At 34.9% G+C, this 16445-nt stretch overlaps 1 pseudogene; it reads right to left on the bottom strand.

Moving 5' to 3' along the window:
- Positions 1–462: 462 nt before the first annotated feature.
- LOC141505110 (sorting nexin-3 pseudogene) lies at positions 463–11403 on the bottom strand (annotated as a pseudogene).
- Between the last annotated feature and the right edge of the window lie 5042 nt (positions 11404–16445).

Below are 16445 nucleotides of genomic sequence, written 5' to 3'. Positions count from 1 at the left end.
CAGGCCCTGGAGATTTTTTCTTAGGGAGTTCAATGATGGCTTGTTGAATTTCTTTTTCTGAGATAGGGCTAGTTAGGTATTTAATCTCCTCTTCATTTAACCTGGGCAACCTTTTTTTTTTTGTATTTTCAATTTTATTTCAAAACAATTTAAATTTTTAGACAAATGATTTTAGTATATAAATTTGATTGTTTTTTTGTACAGAATATAAAGATTTCCCTCCTTAGTCTTCCATAGAAAGTGTTTTACAAGCCTGAAGGATACTTTCTGCACATGAGTGTTTCTCTCACACGTAGAGTACTGGAAAATAACTGCCTAATGCTTCTACACATAAATTAGAACAGGTGACACTGCATATCAAAAAGACTGTGAGAAACATTTTAGTCAATCAGACACAAAGCAGATGTGACATGGAAAACTGCGAATTCCAGTAAGGCCAAGTCAGTCACTTTAGTTGGGACACAGAAGATAATAGAGGGGGACAAGTAGTGTGCACCGAATTAAAACAGCACTCAAGAGCTATTTTTGTTAAAAGGTAGAAAGAGGGATTTTTTGCTTAAGCAAATAAATTTGTTTTTAACTGCCAAAACAAAGCAAAACTGAGCATCATAATGAGTGTTAGTATTCTGGAGGCTTATTGGCCTGTTTCTGTGCAGCATGCTAAAATTAGCGAGAACCTCTTCACCGGTGCGTATGAATCACTAATAATCATGGTAATAGTTTTGTTTATTTTTACACAGATTTTTTTTTTACAGCATTTCAGGCATGTCCTATTTTGGATGGAGTATAACTTTTATCTATTATTTCGTCTTGTAAAAACATGTGAAGACAACGTTCATTCTGTGCCAATGGGTGGCCAGCAACCTTGTTTATAAATTGTTCAAGCCCTTGCTTCCTTTCCTCTATAAAAGAATCATCGAATATTCCATCATCTCCTCAAAAAGGAAGTTGACGCAAAAAATGCTTTCCCAGGAAGAGGTGGGACTACAACCTTGCTTTCTCTTTCTAATTCACTTCGAAGACACTCAAAATCACTGTATCTTCTTCTCACAGAAGACTCCTTCAACTTGAAAATAGGAAGATTTGTCTTGACCCTGATCTCGTAGGTGGTGAAGCGGACTCGGCCGACCCTCACTGTCTGGGGGTTGCTAACATGGATCTCCAGGAAGGTTGCTGGGCGGCCCGTTGGCGTCGTTCAGGTTCTGCGGCTTGGTGATGAGCCGCCGGGTGTCCACTACTGTCTCCGCAATGGCCTACCTCCTCCGCCGCCACCCACCCGAGGGGATGGGCAACATATTTTTGAAAATATTCATCCATTTCACTTAGATTATCAAACGTATTGGCATAGAGTTGGGCAAAATAATTTTGATTTATTACTTTAATTTCCTCCTCATTGGTGGCGAGTTTGCCTTTTTCATTTATGATACTAGAGATTTGGTTTTCTTCTTTCTTTTTTTTAAATCAAATTGACCAGAGGTTTATCATTTTGGGTTTTTTTCATAATACCAAATTTTTGTTTTATTTATTAATTCAATTTTTTTTTGCTTTTGATTTTATTAATTTCTCCTTTAATTTTTAGAATTTCTAATTTGGTATTTAATTGGGGATTTTTAATTTGTTCTTTCTATAAATTTTTAAGTTGCATGTTTAGTTCATTGATTTCCTCTTTCTCCAATTTATTCATGTAAGCATTTAAAGCTATATAATGTCCCCTGAGAGCTGCTTTGAATGAATCCCATAGGTTTTGGTATGTTATTTCATTAATGTCATTATCTAGAATAAAATGGTTGATTCTTTCTATAATTTGTTTTTGGTCCACTCATTCTTTAAAATGAGGCTATTCAGTTTCCAATTGGTTGTGGGTCTATATCTCCCTGGCTCAATATTGCGTATGACTTTTAATGCAATGTGATCTGAGAAAGAGTATTCACTACTTCTGCCTTTCTGCAGTTGATCATTAGATTTTTATGTCTTAATACATGGTCAATTTTTGTATAAGTTCCATGTACTGCAGAGTAAAAGGTAGATTCCTTTCTATCCCCATTCAATTTCCTCCATAAGTCTACTATATCTAGTTTTTCTAACAATCTATTTACCTCCTTAACTTCTTTCTTGTTTATTTTATGACTTGATTTATGTAGATCTGAGAGCAGGAGGTTGAGGTCTCACACTAGTAGAGTTTTGCAGTCTATGTCTTCCTGTAGTTCTTTCAGCTTCTCCTCTAAGAATTTGGATGCTATTGCATTGGGCACATATATACTCAGTATTGAAATAACTTTATTATCTATGGTACCTTTTAGAAGGATATAATTTCCTTCCTTATCTCTTTTAACACCATCTATTTTTGCTCCTGCTTTGTCTGAGATAAGGATTTCTACCCCTGCTTTTTTTAACTTCAGCTGAAGCAAAATATATTTTGCTCCAACCTTTTACCTTTACTCTATATGTATCTCTCTGCTTCAAATGGGTTTCTCCTAAGCAGCATATTGTAGGATTTTGTTTTTTAATCCACTCTGCTATTCGATTACGTTTTAAGGGAGAGTTCATGCCATTCACATTCAAAGTTATTATTACTAATTCTTTATTGCCCTCCATGCTATCTTCCCTCTATTTGTATTTTCCCCCTCCCCCCTTATCCGTATTTCCCCAGTATTTTGTTTCTGGAATACCAACCCCTGCAGTGTATTTGCCCTCCTATATCACCCCCTCTCATTTCTTTCCCATTTCTCTTTTTCCTTTTCCCTTCCCTTCCTTTTGTTAGTTTCCCTTTTTTCCCTACTTCCCCTTCCTTTCTCCATCCCCTGTCCCCTTTTCCCCTTTTAATACTTAAAAGATTAGATGTTTTTTAAGTTTACTAAGCATGTGTAAGTTGACTTTAAGCCAAGTCTGATGAGAAGAAGATTCAGGTGTTTCTCATCTCCTCCCTTCTTCCCCTCTATTACCATAGGTATTTTGTACCACTTAGTGTAATGCCACTTACCCCATTCTATCCCCTTCCTTCTCCTCTCATCTCCTTAATGAGGTAGTGCTTTTTAAAACATTCTATCCAAGTCATAGAAAATTCTGTGTCCAGACTCACCTTCCTGAATTTGCCCAAAGCTGCTGCGGGAGACAAATCCTGAGGTAGATGTTCTTTGTCCTGGATTTTCCTTCCATTTTTTTGTGGGTCAGGTTTCTGTTAAGAGGTTTGTTTCATATGATAGATGGGCAAAGATCAGGAGACTTTAGTACTGTGCCTGTCTACTCTCTGCCATCTTGGCCGGAAGTCATTGGAAGTCAAATTTTGCAAAATCTGATTGCTGAAGGCTATCTTTAGATGTAATTGAAAAAATATAATTTTAAAAAAAAACAACTCAGGTTTAAAGACTTCCCATGGATAAGGTAAAAGAGACAAAGGGTATTAAGTGACTTTCTAAGGACTTTCACATCCTGAATCTAGGCCTCTGCTTTAGGTTTTATGATGCTAAGAACAGGTATTTCTCTATTTAATCACTGAAATTGAATCAATCAAAGATTCTGAAAGTAGACAAAAAGTATTTGTTTTCGTATTCACCTATATTCTTTCTCAAGATATTATTCACATTAACTATATTGATTTCATGTCTATTTTGTATAGAGGTGCAACACTGTACTAAATATTATTGTAATTAGAAGACAAAATTCCTGATTTATGGTACTTTAACAACAGCTCTATTTTGATTCTGAAATGTGTTTGGAAGACATGAGGGAAGGGTTAATGGTTTTACAAAATGGGTACTGCACTGCTCTGAAAGCTTAGTCCCCTGGGAAAAGAACTGTGGAAGAACCATGCTAAGGTATTTTACAGAATAGAGTGCTATTTTAAGGTATTTGAGTGACATTTGGTTATATCCCCAAGGCTAAACCTTCAATAATGTACCAGAGCTAATAAAATTAAGATGAAATCAATCATATCCCAAGTTTTGTTGCATTCAACAAGATAAAATATATTAAAGGTATTGTTTCACAATATTCAGGGCAAATTTTTTTATGTTCATATCTGTAGTACATGCCTTATTAACCCACAAAATAATGCAACTATTCTCAATGACTGGTCACAACTACATTATCATGTTACAATTATGAGAGAAAGCTTAAGCATAAAAAATCCTGGCAAATGCAACAAGATATGAAAAAATAAATTGTATAGAATCAGTCCGATGCAATGAGTTCCTTAAAAACCTTTGCAGGGAAATATTAGCCCTTTGGGGGGGGGGGGTCAAGTTATATACTTGATACTCAAAGTCTCACTAAATTTGGCCCCTCAGGGCAGCTAGGTGGAGCAGAGACTAGAGTACCAGCCCTGGAGGCAGGAGGATTTGAGTTCAAATCCAGTCTCAGACACTTAATAATACCTAGCTCTGAGACACTGGAAAAGTCACTTAATCCCATTGCCTTACTCCCTCCCCCCCCAAAAAATTTATTAGCTTTGCCTTGCAAAAAAAAAAAAACATAAATTTGGTCCCTGAACTGATAGATAGTTATGTGCTGATAATGAAATATTTCATTCTAAGTCTGAGATGATTGCAAACTGATAGGCATAGTATAGTCAAGACTAAACTAAGAATTGAAATCATTTTATTGTAAGAAGTATAGGATAATGGAAATATATTTTAAAATTGTGTGGCCAGGTTGTCCCAATCTATAAAACTCTATAAGTAACTCTATGAAAAGTTGAACTTTGAGCAGTTCTGCCTTTAAAGTAGTCATAATCTCTTGATAAAAATCCACTACCCCCAACAGAAAATTTTTTTAAATAAAAAAAGAATATAAAAATCTATAACATCTCAAATGCCCTGCTAAATCATATGGTTAAAGATCAGATTTTCAGCAGAGATATGCTTTAAAAGAAAATTACTCTGAACTTTGAAAAGATCTTCAGTTCTCCTTTTGTTTTTTGTAGGTTTTTTGGCTAGGTAATGGGGATTAAGTGGCTTGCCCAAGGCCACACAGGTAGGTAATCATTAAGTGTCTGAGGCCGGATTTGAACTCAGGTACTCCTGACTGCAGGGCTGGTACTCTATCCACTGCACCACCTTGCCACCCCCCATCAGTTCTCTTAACTGTGATACATTAATTTCCCAAAATACTTGAGAGTTCATCAACTAACTAATGATGTTGCAGAGGCTATTGTTAAATGGAATTTAGAGATAGCTAAGAAATCAAGTGGTATAATTGAGAATATTAAATTAAACACATATTTATTAAACACTTTCTATAGGTCAACCTTTGTGCTGAGGATGTGTGATATGAGGACAAAAAGCAAAGGAGACCCTTCCATCATTTATTTGAATCTACAAGAGCCTCTTCTATCACTGAAATAATTTAGATACCTTGATCCATATAACTGTTTTGAAGTATGAATATTGTCCTTTCAGAAATATTATCTTTTACAGAAATTTTAAATATTGTGAATACTACATAGGTAGATTATAAAATTTAAAGTAGTGCAGAAAAAAATAACATGCATTTTACCTGAAAGGTATTTTTAATTAAAAAATTGAATTCTCTCACAGCCATGACATGGTGTTAAAGGAGAAAATTATTAATGAATATAAATGCACAGAAATGTATTTTAAGACTGTTTTGATGAGCAGGTGGTGTTCCTAGACAAGCTGTTGACATATTGTCTCATTTGTTTTTAATTATGATCTCCTTATTAATTATTAAGAATGCACCAATCTAGAGAATTACACAAAAAGTCTCTACTTATTCAAATGGAAATATATTATCTGAGCTTAGCATCTAATAAAGATGATTTGTATTTCCATACTTTACCTGTTCTGTATAATTATCTGTTCTCTGCTGGCTCTCCACAGTTCAACACAGTTTCAAAGAGAGTAGTCCTGTGCCATACTTCATCCCTCCTTCCTGAATATCACCTCTTAAATTTTGAGATTACAAACTTCTATTGGAGTTTTGTAGGCTCTGTTTTGGAGCCATATATAATCAAGAATGTAACAAATGCTCTCTGATGTTGGCAAGGAGGGTAAGTCATTGATAATAATTTTGGCACCTTAGGAAGTGTAGACCCTCCTCATTCCATCACATCAATCAAACGCAAATGTATCTCCAAATTCAAGGAGAAAGAATCATCTTGTGAAGTCATCTTGTGATACTTCTAGTATTTAAAGCAGGTGAGAAAAAAGCAAATCATAGGGTTGAGAGAGCTGGCTTCAAAGTCAAGAAGACTGGGTTCAAGTCCCTCCAACAGCTATGGAACACTAGGCAGGCCACTTAACCTCTGAATGGCACTCCTTAGGCATCCTGCTAAATAAAATTAATTGCAAGAAAATGCTAACCTGTATTAACTAAGAATATTTTTAATCTAATATTTAATTCCATCAATAAAATCAAGAATCTAATACATAACTCTCTCCAGACTAATAGGAAAAGAAATAGACCACATACCTGTCAGCTAGGTAGTAGAAAGGTAGAGAGATGTACCAGTAGTCAGGAAGTCTTGTATTTAAATCTCTACTCAGACATTTAATAGTTCTCTGTTCCTGGGCAAGTAACTTAACCTCATTTTACCTTAGTTTCCTTAATAGTCAAATAAGGATGATAATAGAACCTACTTTACAGAAGAGCAATGAGATAATATTTGTGCCTAGTACATAGTTGGTGCTATATAAATTGTTTAATTCTCCCTTTTCCCTTCTCATATAAAATAATTTAATAAGCCTATTGAGCTTCAGATAGTGATTTTTTTCCCTCTTTTAATTTTTATTTGCATTTATAATCTCTCTGCCTCATGAATTCCTGATTTGAATAACAAAAACAGAGGGGGGAAAAACTCATCACCATACACATTTATACTTCAGCTAAACAAATTACCACATTGGCCATGGCCCCAAATGTATATCTTTCTGAATTTTAAGTTCATGCCTCCGGCAGATACAAGAGCAACAGCTAGTTATTCATGCTTGAATAGTGCTTTATGGTTCAAACAACACTGCATTGCCTACCTGCCTTACCTCACAGAAGACAAGTGGGATGTTTATCAGATAATGATTTCCAAAGAAGTATAAATCATGAGAGCAGAATGATCTTAGTTTTGTTCCCTAAACCACTTGCAGAAACATTCCAAATCTATTTTCATGATTCTGGAAATATAACATCAGAAATTAAGAGTTAGAATTCAGGTTTCCCCATTTAATTAGATGTGCTTTCTGATGTCTAGAAAGGTTAAATAACTGTCCCAGCAACATTCTAGATTCATTCCTACAATGACTTTCATAATCACTATAGAGCCATTCTCTTACTCTGGACAAACTTTTTAGAATCATTCAGGATCAATTTCCATGATCACTTTCAGAATCATTCCCATTCCATTTTTATATTCTGTAAAGACTGCAAGAATCATTTAGAATCATTCCTTTATCCATTCTCAGAAAATTTCAGAATCATGGCTGAACTATCCTCGCAGTCACTTTCAGTCAGACCATTCAGTTGTGGTTCATCAGCATGGAAGCACAATCAATGGAGAATGTCAGCTCTGTAGACAGAAAATAGCTGATATGTATAACTGAAAATTACAGGTAGAATTGTTCTCTGACAGGTCTACCACCAAGTCAGGAGACACTGGCTTTGTAAAAAGCCAATTGATCTTGACAGCAAAGAGGAAACGGTTAATTTTTTTTAAGAGGTGAAAGGAAGGGAGACATTTCTAAATGTGGATAGACCACTATAGATTATGGCAGGGGGTCAGCTAACTACAGCCCTCAGGCCAAATTTCCTGTTTTGTTAAGGCCAACAAGCAGAGTATCTTTATTATATTTTAAAAAGTTATAACCACTCTTACCTTACTGTACAAAAATGAGGGCTGGTTATATTTGTCTCTTGGGCTCTAGTTTTCATATAACCCTTATGAAGACATTTACATATCACCTGCATAGAGAGATTTCCACCTCTCTCCCCAAGTGCATCATCCACTTCTGAACAATATTTATAATACTTATTTTAAAGGATGATTTTTTTGGAGAAAATGTTTTGTGTGAAGCATTGTTCAGACACAGCTAAGAGGACAGTCCTTGAAATCAGAAACTATATTAAAGTGTTAGTTTTGATAAAGACTAGATGGTAACCATGGGGAAGTCATTTGCTTCCTTAGTTTTACTTTTTGGAGGAGGGACAGGTGTCTTTATGTTTCATTCAGTGCTCTAGGTATTTTATTTATTTATTTTTAATTTAGTGCTTTAAAATTATAAATTAAGAAGAAACTGCTCATCTGAATTGGTTTAGGGTCTACAATAAGCATTCTTCAAATTTATGAAACCATCATAAAAGTCAATATTCCCTTCTTCCAATGTATCCTTTTTGTGGTTCTCGACAATGCCTGAAATTTCTTTTATAAGGGGTCAAAGATTTGTATTGCATCCTGAGAAATTGAATGTAAATACTGCTGAGAGTAATGGGATGCAAAATATCTCTGAGAAATATAAATAGTGACTGGAATCCAAACCAGAGCATAAATAACTGATAAAAGCAACAATTACTTATTAAGCAGTTACTATGATCTAACACTGTGCTAAACTCTGGAAATTATAATTAGAAACAAGAAGAGAGTTTCCACCATCCTAGAGATTATATTCTAATGGAGGAAGCAAGAACATATATAAGGAAAATGAAAAGTAAATTGGGTAAAGTAACCTGCAGGATCATTATGATATCATATTAAGAGTCAGAAGTAGAGATAAAAAGGGAATAAAGCATGGTCAACTTATAATCCTCTTTAAAACAGGGTTTACAGGAGAAATTAACCAAAATAAGAGAAGAAGCCATAAAGAAGAAGAGATATTCCAGGGTGAGAAAATCTCTGAGACACGGTTTCAAAGTCTGAGTCATGATGAATCTGAGCTATATCACAAAATGGAAGTCCAAGAAAGAACTCACCAATAGGAAAAGAAGGCTGAAGGGGAGGAGAGATGATCCAGTGTTAGAAGATCACAGGAGTTTACAAGCACCCAAAGTCCATCATTAACTAGGCAAAAAATGATAAGAATCTTCTCTGAGTCTTCTTATTGTGCACAAATATTAGTTGAAATACTCCAGCTTCAGAATTGCCACATAAATTCAGCATTAGTTACTTTTACCTGGAGCATATAACAGATACTACAAGTCTTTGAAAGTTATTTAATCTCTTCCCCAGGGAACTAGTAGAGTGGAAAAAAAAACAAGGAGGGCTCTATTAAGACAGTTTTCCCTTCCAAAAACACATTCTTATCCATTAGTTGTTAAGATTACTGAGGAGAGGTGCCCTAAAGGAATCTCACTCAAAAGGAAACTAACAGCAGACTTTAATGGACTTTATGATTTTTGTCCCCCTTCCCTTTCCTTATTGCAGAAACTTGAATTTATCCTTTTGTGGTCTAACCTCTCATTCCTGAACACCACACTTTAATCACACAAGGGGAATAAATTATATGAGCTGAATTAAATTGCTTAGTGATATGCTAGCAGTCTTCTAATCCCACTTTATCACACATACACAATCTCTGTCCCACTCCCATTCCAGGCATGAATTTTTATTTGGAGGATCATGATTATCTGTGGATATTATCAACTGTGCAAATAAGAAAAGACTTCATGTAGGAAGTGATCCTTGAACTGTACTTTGTAAAGAGTTATATATGCTAAAAGCTGAAGATGAAAGGAATCTAATGGGGGGGGGAGTGGTATAAGGTCACATATACCATTTCTGATTAGAGGAAAATAAATTTTATCATCTATATTCTGGAACCAAGATTGGTCGTATAATTATTTTTTTTTCCTACAAGCTCTAAAGCATCTCTTACTACTCTTCTGTTGGAATTTTTCTCTTCATTTTGAAGATCTTTGAAAAACAAATTCAGTCTCATCTTATGTATCTCCAAGGGGAAAAGAATCATATGTGGTAAATTAATTTCCCTGTAACAAACACCACAGAGGAGAAGAATGCAGGCAAGGAAATAAAAAAAATTAAAGGAAAATTTTAATATAGTTCTTTTTATCCACTATAGTAGATATTTATCCATTTAGGGAATTTGTTGTTCTTCAAATCTACCATTGATATTCCATTGGCTTAATAAAAATTTCTAATTCATAGCACTGCCGTAACTACTTAGTGCATAGCAGACCATGATCATTTTTTATCATGGTCCATTGCTTACAAAGTTTTCCAACAGCCAAGAGGATTGTTTTCTTTCCACCTGAGATATTCAGTGGAGAGCAAGACTTCTTCCTCCTTCATTATTGCTTCTGTTGGTTAATTTGTCATCCAAACTCTAAACCTTCTGGGGAAACAGGGCAGTTCTCTAAAACTGAATGCTTCTCCACATAGTGAGTGAAAATTACAGTGACTGTAGTGACTATATCTGCTTGAATGAAAGCCTTATCTCATAAGTGGCAAGTGTAGCTTTTTGCAAAATTCTTCCACTTGTTATTTATGCTGTTTTTCTATCTTCTTTGAATTTAAACTAGCAAAAATAATCTTTTTTTAATTGTATTATGTTCGACATTACAAATGGCTAATTATATTATGGAGAGATTAATCTTTCTCCTTTTGCATAATAAACCCAATGAACAACTATGTTCTGATGAAGTTACTAAATAACAATCTAACAACAGAGAATGCTTGAGGAACAGCATTTGTTTAAGTGACTTGGCAATTTTCTTAATTTTTTTTAATTAATGTAACCAGTTAAAGGAAATAAATTGCTTTGACATAATTTTGTGTAAGTTCTTTGCTCTCCCTGAGCCTTGATTTATTTACCTGTAAAATGAAGGGGTTGGACAAAATAATCTCAAAGGTTTCTTCCAATTTAATGCCCTATACTAATCTCCATGTAGAGAAAACATGTACAGTAGAGTTCAATCCTTGTACTGTTAAGATTAGGTCAAGGAAGTAATATTAAAAACAATTTAGCTATAGTAGTTTCTTTCCTGTGCTGGAGCAACTTATACTCAATGGGAATTGGGGGAAAGGTTGACACCTTTATTTTTTTCTTAAAAAACACAATGGGGAATTAAGATGGTGGGAGTAAGGCAGTGACACCACTTCAAATACTTTAAATAATGACTCTAAACAAATTCTAGAGTGGCAGAACCCACAAAGAAGGCTGAGTGAGCCAATTTTCCAGCCCAAGACAATTTGGGAGATGGTAAAGTGTCAGGATGAAATAAGAGCACTTTGGGGGTTTCCAGACCTCTTGCACAGATAGTGTCCAGGGCAACCTGGAAGATGAGCACTGCCACACTGGGATGAAAGTGGCAGACCTTGGCAGTGCAGATCTGGCCCCAGTGAACCAGGAGAAGTCTGGGCAACCACTGAAGAAGCAAGGCAGCTGCTTCCAGAGCTCTCGATCCACAGAAAACTAAAGGGGTCTGAAGGAGATTACTTGCCATCTCTAGGGCAGGACTCTGATGCTCTGTTCATACTCTGATCTGGGTCACAGTCCCAGGAAGAAGAGGAGCAACAACACAACAAGCAGAGCTTGCTGCTGCAGGGGAGTGGGAGACCCTCCTCCCAGTTCAAGAGCAAGAAGGAGTACTTGTCACCACCCACAGACTAGAGCACAGGCAAGATTAGGAAAAAGCTTCTCCTTAGGTCATACCACCTTGAATTGAATTGAATATTTATAGGTCCCTAAAAGTATCTCTGAAAACAGCTGCAAAAAAAATCCCAAAAGATTGGGTCTATGTGCCCTCCACCCTGGAAGCAGAGTCCTTCCTTAACAAAAAGTTAAAATCAAAACATAGGCAGGGGAATGAGCAAACAACAGAAGAAAAATATTCTGGCCATAGACAGTTAAATGGTGCTAAGATTAAAATACATACTCAGAAAAATAACAGCCAAGACTTCTACATTCAAGCCTTCAAGAAAAATATGAACTTGTTCACAATAAAAAAAAAAAAAGAGCTCAAAAATGATTTTGAAAATCAAGTAAGAAAGGTAAAGAAATATTGGGAAGAGTAATGAGAGCAATACAGGAAAATGATGAAAATCAATTTAGTTGCCAAGTGAAGGAGACACAAAGTAATACTGAAGAAAATAATATCTTAAAAACCAGCATGGACCAAAAAGGAAAAGAGGTTCAAAAAGAAAATGAAAAGAATAGCTTAAAAAAGCAGAATTAACCAAATGGAAAAGGATATACAAAAGTTCACTGAAGAAAATAAGTCCTTCAAATGTAGAATGGAGTTAAGGAAAGTGGATGACTTTGTTAAAATCAAGAAGCAATAAAACAAAACCAAAAGAATTAAAAAATGAGAAGGAAAATATGCAATATCTCATTGGGAAAATAAACTGAATTAGAAAAAAGATACAGGAGAGATAATTTAAAAATACTGCTTGAAAACTATGATCAAAAAAGTGCCTCGACATCATCTTTCAAGAAATTTTCAAAACTTCCCTGATATTCTAGAACCAGAGGGTAAAATAGAAATGAAAACAACCCACTGGTCATCACTCAAAATGAAAACTGAAAACTGACAGGAATAATATAGCCAAATTCCAGAACTTCAATTCAAGGAGAAAAGATTGCAAACAGCCAGAAAGAAATAGCTCAATTATCATGGAGACACAGTCAGGATAATACAAGATTTAGCAGCTTCTACATTAAGGGATCACAAGATGTAGAATATGATATTCTGGAAGGCAAAGAAGTTTAGATAAAAACCAAAAATCAACTACTCAGCAAAATTAAGCATACTCTTTCAAGGGAAAAGAAGGATTTTCAATGAAATAGAGGACCATCAAATTTTCTTGATGAAACAAACAGGGCTGAACAGAAAATTTGATCTTCAAATACCAGACTAAAGAGAAGCATCAAAAGGTAAACAGAAAAAGTTTAAGGGACTTAATGATGTTGAACTACTTATATTCTTCCATGGGGAAAGATGGTACAGATAACTCCTGTGAACTTTCTCATGTATTAGATAGTTAGAAGAAGCATACATAGACAAGGAACAGGTGGGAGTTAAATATGAAGGGATAATATAATACAAAGATAGAGAGAATGGATGAGAGGAATGTACTGGGAGAAAGGGAAAGGGGTAGGTAGAAGGGTTAAGTTATTTCATATAAAAGAGGAAAGAAGAAGCTTTTTCATAGCAGTGGGAAAGGGGGTGTTAAAGGGGGAAAGTGAGCCTTATTCTTATAGAAACTGACTCAGAGAGGTAATAGCATACACATACAATTGGGTAGAGAAATCTGTGCCCTAGAGGAAAGTAGGAGGGGAAGGGAATAGGAAAAAAAGGGGAAGTGGAAAAGGGAGAGAAAATTTTGAGAGGGGGTGGTCAGATACAAAACACTTTAGAGGAGGGACAGGGTGAAAGGAGAAAGAATAGAATAAATAAGGGTTGGGAGGGAAATAGAATGGCAAGAAATGCAGTTAGCAATAGTAACTATAGGAAAAAAAATAAGTTTCTCTGATAAAGACTTCATTTCTCAAACATAGAGAACTGAGTCAAATTTATAAAAAGATAAGAGCTTTCCCAAACTGATAAATGATCAAAAAATATGAACAGATGAGGTCATTAATACTATCTAGGGCCATATTTTTTTTAAAAAGTCCTAATTCACTATTGATTGGAGAAATGAAAATTAGAACAATTCTGAGGTACAATCTTATACCTATTAGATAGATTAGTAGGACAGAAAAAGAAAATGGCAAATGTTGGAGGGGTGTAGGAAATTAATGCACTGTTGGAAGAACTCTGAAATTATCCAACATTTTTGTAGAGTAATTTGGAACTATGCTCAAAGGGCTATAAAACCATGCCTCCCCTTTGACTTGGCAATGCCACTACCACATCTATATTCCAGAAAAGATGAAAAACAGGAGGGAAAAGGACCCATATGTATAGGATTATTTAAAGCACCTTTTTTCTTGTGACATGGAACTGAAAATTAAGGGGGATGCCCATCAGTTGGGGAATGATTCAACAAATTGTGGCATGTCATTATGTTGAAAAACTGTTCTAAGAAATGATCAACAGTATGCTCTCAGTAAAACTAAAAAGACCTACCTGAGCAGATGCAATGGGAAATGTATTGTATACAAAGTCACAGCAGATGATCACTTATGAATGATTTACCTTTTTTCAGCAATGCAGTAACCCATGGCATCTTTGAAAGACTTATAATAAAGAATACTAACTTACCCCAGAGACAACTGATGGTGTCTGAATACAGATTAAAGCATATTTTTTTTACTTTATTTTTTCTGAGATTTCTTTGGGGGGGGAGAAGAAAGTGAGGTCTGTGTTTACTTTCTCTAAATGACTATTATGGAAATGTTTTGCATGATGACATATTTTTAATCTTTATCAAATAATTTGCTTTCTCAATGAGGGGAGTGAGACCGGAATAAAGAAGCGAATTTAGAAATAAAAAGTTTTTTAAAGTGAATGTTAAAATTTCTTTCTGTATTTAACTGGAAAAAAATAAAAACAAAAGAACAAAAGATTGTTTAAAAAAATGCAATGGGGGCAGAGCCAAGATGCAGAGAGAAGTCAGGAAGTTACCAAAGCTCTCCCCAGTTTTCTTTGGAAACAATATTAACTCAAATCTTTGACAGAGTCCACAAAACAAACAAACAAACAAAAAGCAGAGAGAAACAATTTTCAATCCAAGATTACTTAGAAAGGCTTCAGGAAAGGTCTGTCTCACTTGGGTAAAAGAGACAGGTAGTGTTCAGGCAAGCCAGCAGAAAGCTCTTAGCCATGGCACGGATGAACACACCTGAAGCCCCATGGTCCTGACTCAGTAGGCCAGTGGAACAGCAGGTCAGTTGTGAGGACTTCAACTTATGCACAGCTGGCAAATATGACAGGGCATATCAAGCACAAATAGGCCAGGCCATCCTAGGGCAGTGGATAAGCCACCAACCCCAGACATTCCAATGCAGAAAGGTCACTAGATTCTGTCCCCCCACTCCAGCACAAGAAGCTTGGGACATGCCCCTCTCCAGAGTTCACCTTTATTTATTTTTTATTATTTTTTTTACAAGGCAATAGGATTAAGAGTGACTTGCCTAAGGTCACACAGTTAGGTAATTTTTTTTTTAGGTTTCTACAAGGCAACAGGGTTAAGTGGCTTGCCCAAGGTCAAACAGCTAGGTAATTATTAAGTGTCTGAAGTCATATTTGAACTCAGGCCTTCCTGACTCCAGGGCTGATGCTCTGTTTACTGCACCACCTAGCTGCCCCAAAGTTCAACTTTAAAAAAAAAATGAGCAAAAAACAAATGAAAAAAATAAAGAGCCATGACTTTAAATAAAAACCTTCTATAGCAGCAGGGAAGGTCTAAGCAAAAACTCAGAATAGGACAAAAATTTCAAAATGTCTCAAAGAGGAATAAGAGTTCAAAGATCATTTTAAAAATCAAATAAGAGTGGTAGAAGACATCTGGGTCAGAAATGAGAGTTATAAAAGAACTTTATGGGGAAAAAAGTGAACAACTTGGAAAAGAAAGTATAAAATTGAATGAGGAAAATAACTTTTTTAAAAGTAGAATTGATGAAATGTAAAGGAATGTAGAAAAGCTAACTGAAGAAAATAATTCCTTAAAAATTATAATTGGTCAAGAAGAAGTTCATGACTCTTTGAGACATCAAGAATCAGTCAATTGAAATCAAAAGAATGAAAAAAGAAGAAAATGTAAAATATTTCTTTGGAAAAACAATTGACATGTAAATAGATTTAGAAGTGATAATTTAAGAATTATTGGGCTACCTGAAAGGCATAATTAAAAAAAGATCCTTGATATGTTCTTTTAGCAAATTGTCAAGGAAAACTGCCCTGACATCCTAGAACCAGAGAATACAATAATTATTGAAAGAATTGACTAATCACATCCAAAAATGAAAACTCCAAGGAATATTGTAGTCAAATTTCACAATAATCTGGTCAAGGAGAATAATATTGAAAGTAACAAAAACAATTTAAATCTCATGAAGCCACAATTAGGATTGCACAGGATTTAGCAGTTTCTACATTAAGGGATCAGAGAGTTTAGAATATAATATTCTGGAAGGCAAAGAAATTTGAATTACAACCTAGAATCAGCTGTCCAAGAAAATTAAGCTTCTAGGGTAAGTGATGGATGTTTAATGAAATAAGGGACTTCCAAACTCTCCCAATAAAAATGAGTTTCAAATAAAAGACTGAAGAGAAATATAAAAACAGGAAGGAAATTAGGTATACAATTTAAAAATTTTGAAAAAGAATGTTGAAAACTGTTTTTACCTATAATTGGAAAAATAAAATACTATTTTCAAAAATAATTCAGTTAGTATTTCCATTTTATTAATTCACTCATCCCACACATGGGAAATTAATTTTTTCAGTTATTTATGTCTATCTGTAAACAGTTGTTTATAATTGCATTCATTTTTGTGTGTATGTTGGAAGTTAAACTCCTAAGTAATTTATACATTTCACAG

The sequence above is a fragment of the Macrotis lagotis genome, chromosome 1 (assembly GCF_037893015.1).
Source record: "Macrotis lagotis isolate mMagLag1 chromosome 1, bilby.v1.9.chrom.fasta, whole genome shotgun sequence".
Classification (NCBI taxonomy): domain Eukaryota; kingdom Metazoa; phylum Chordata; class Mammalia; order Peramelemorphia; family Peramelidae; genus Macrotis; species Macrotis lagotis.
This window is presented reverse-complemented; position numbering and strand designations above follow the sequence as displayed.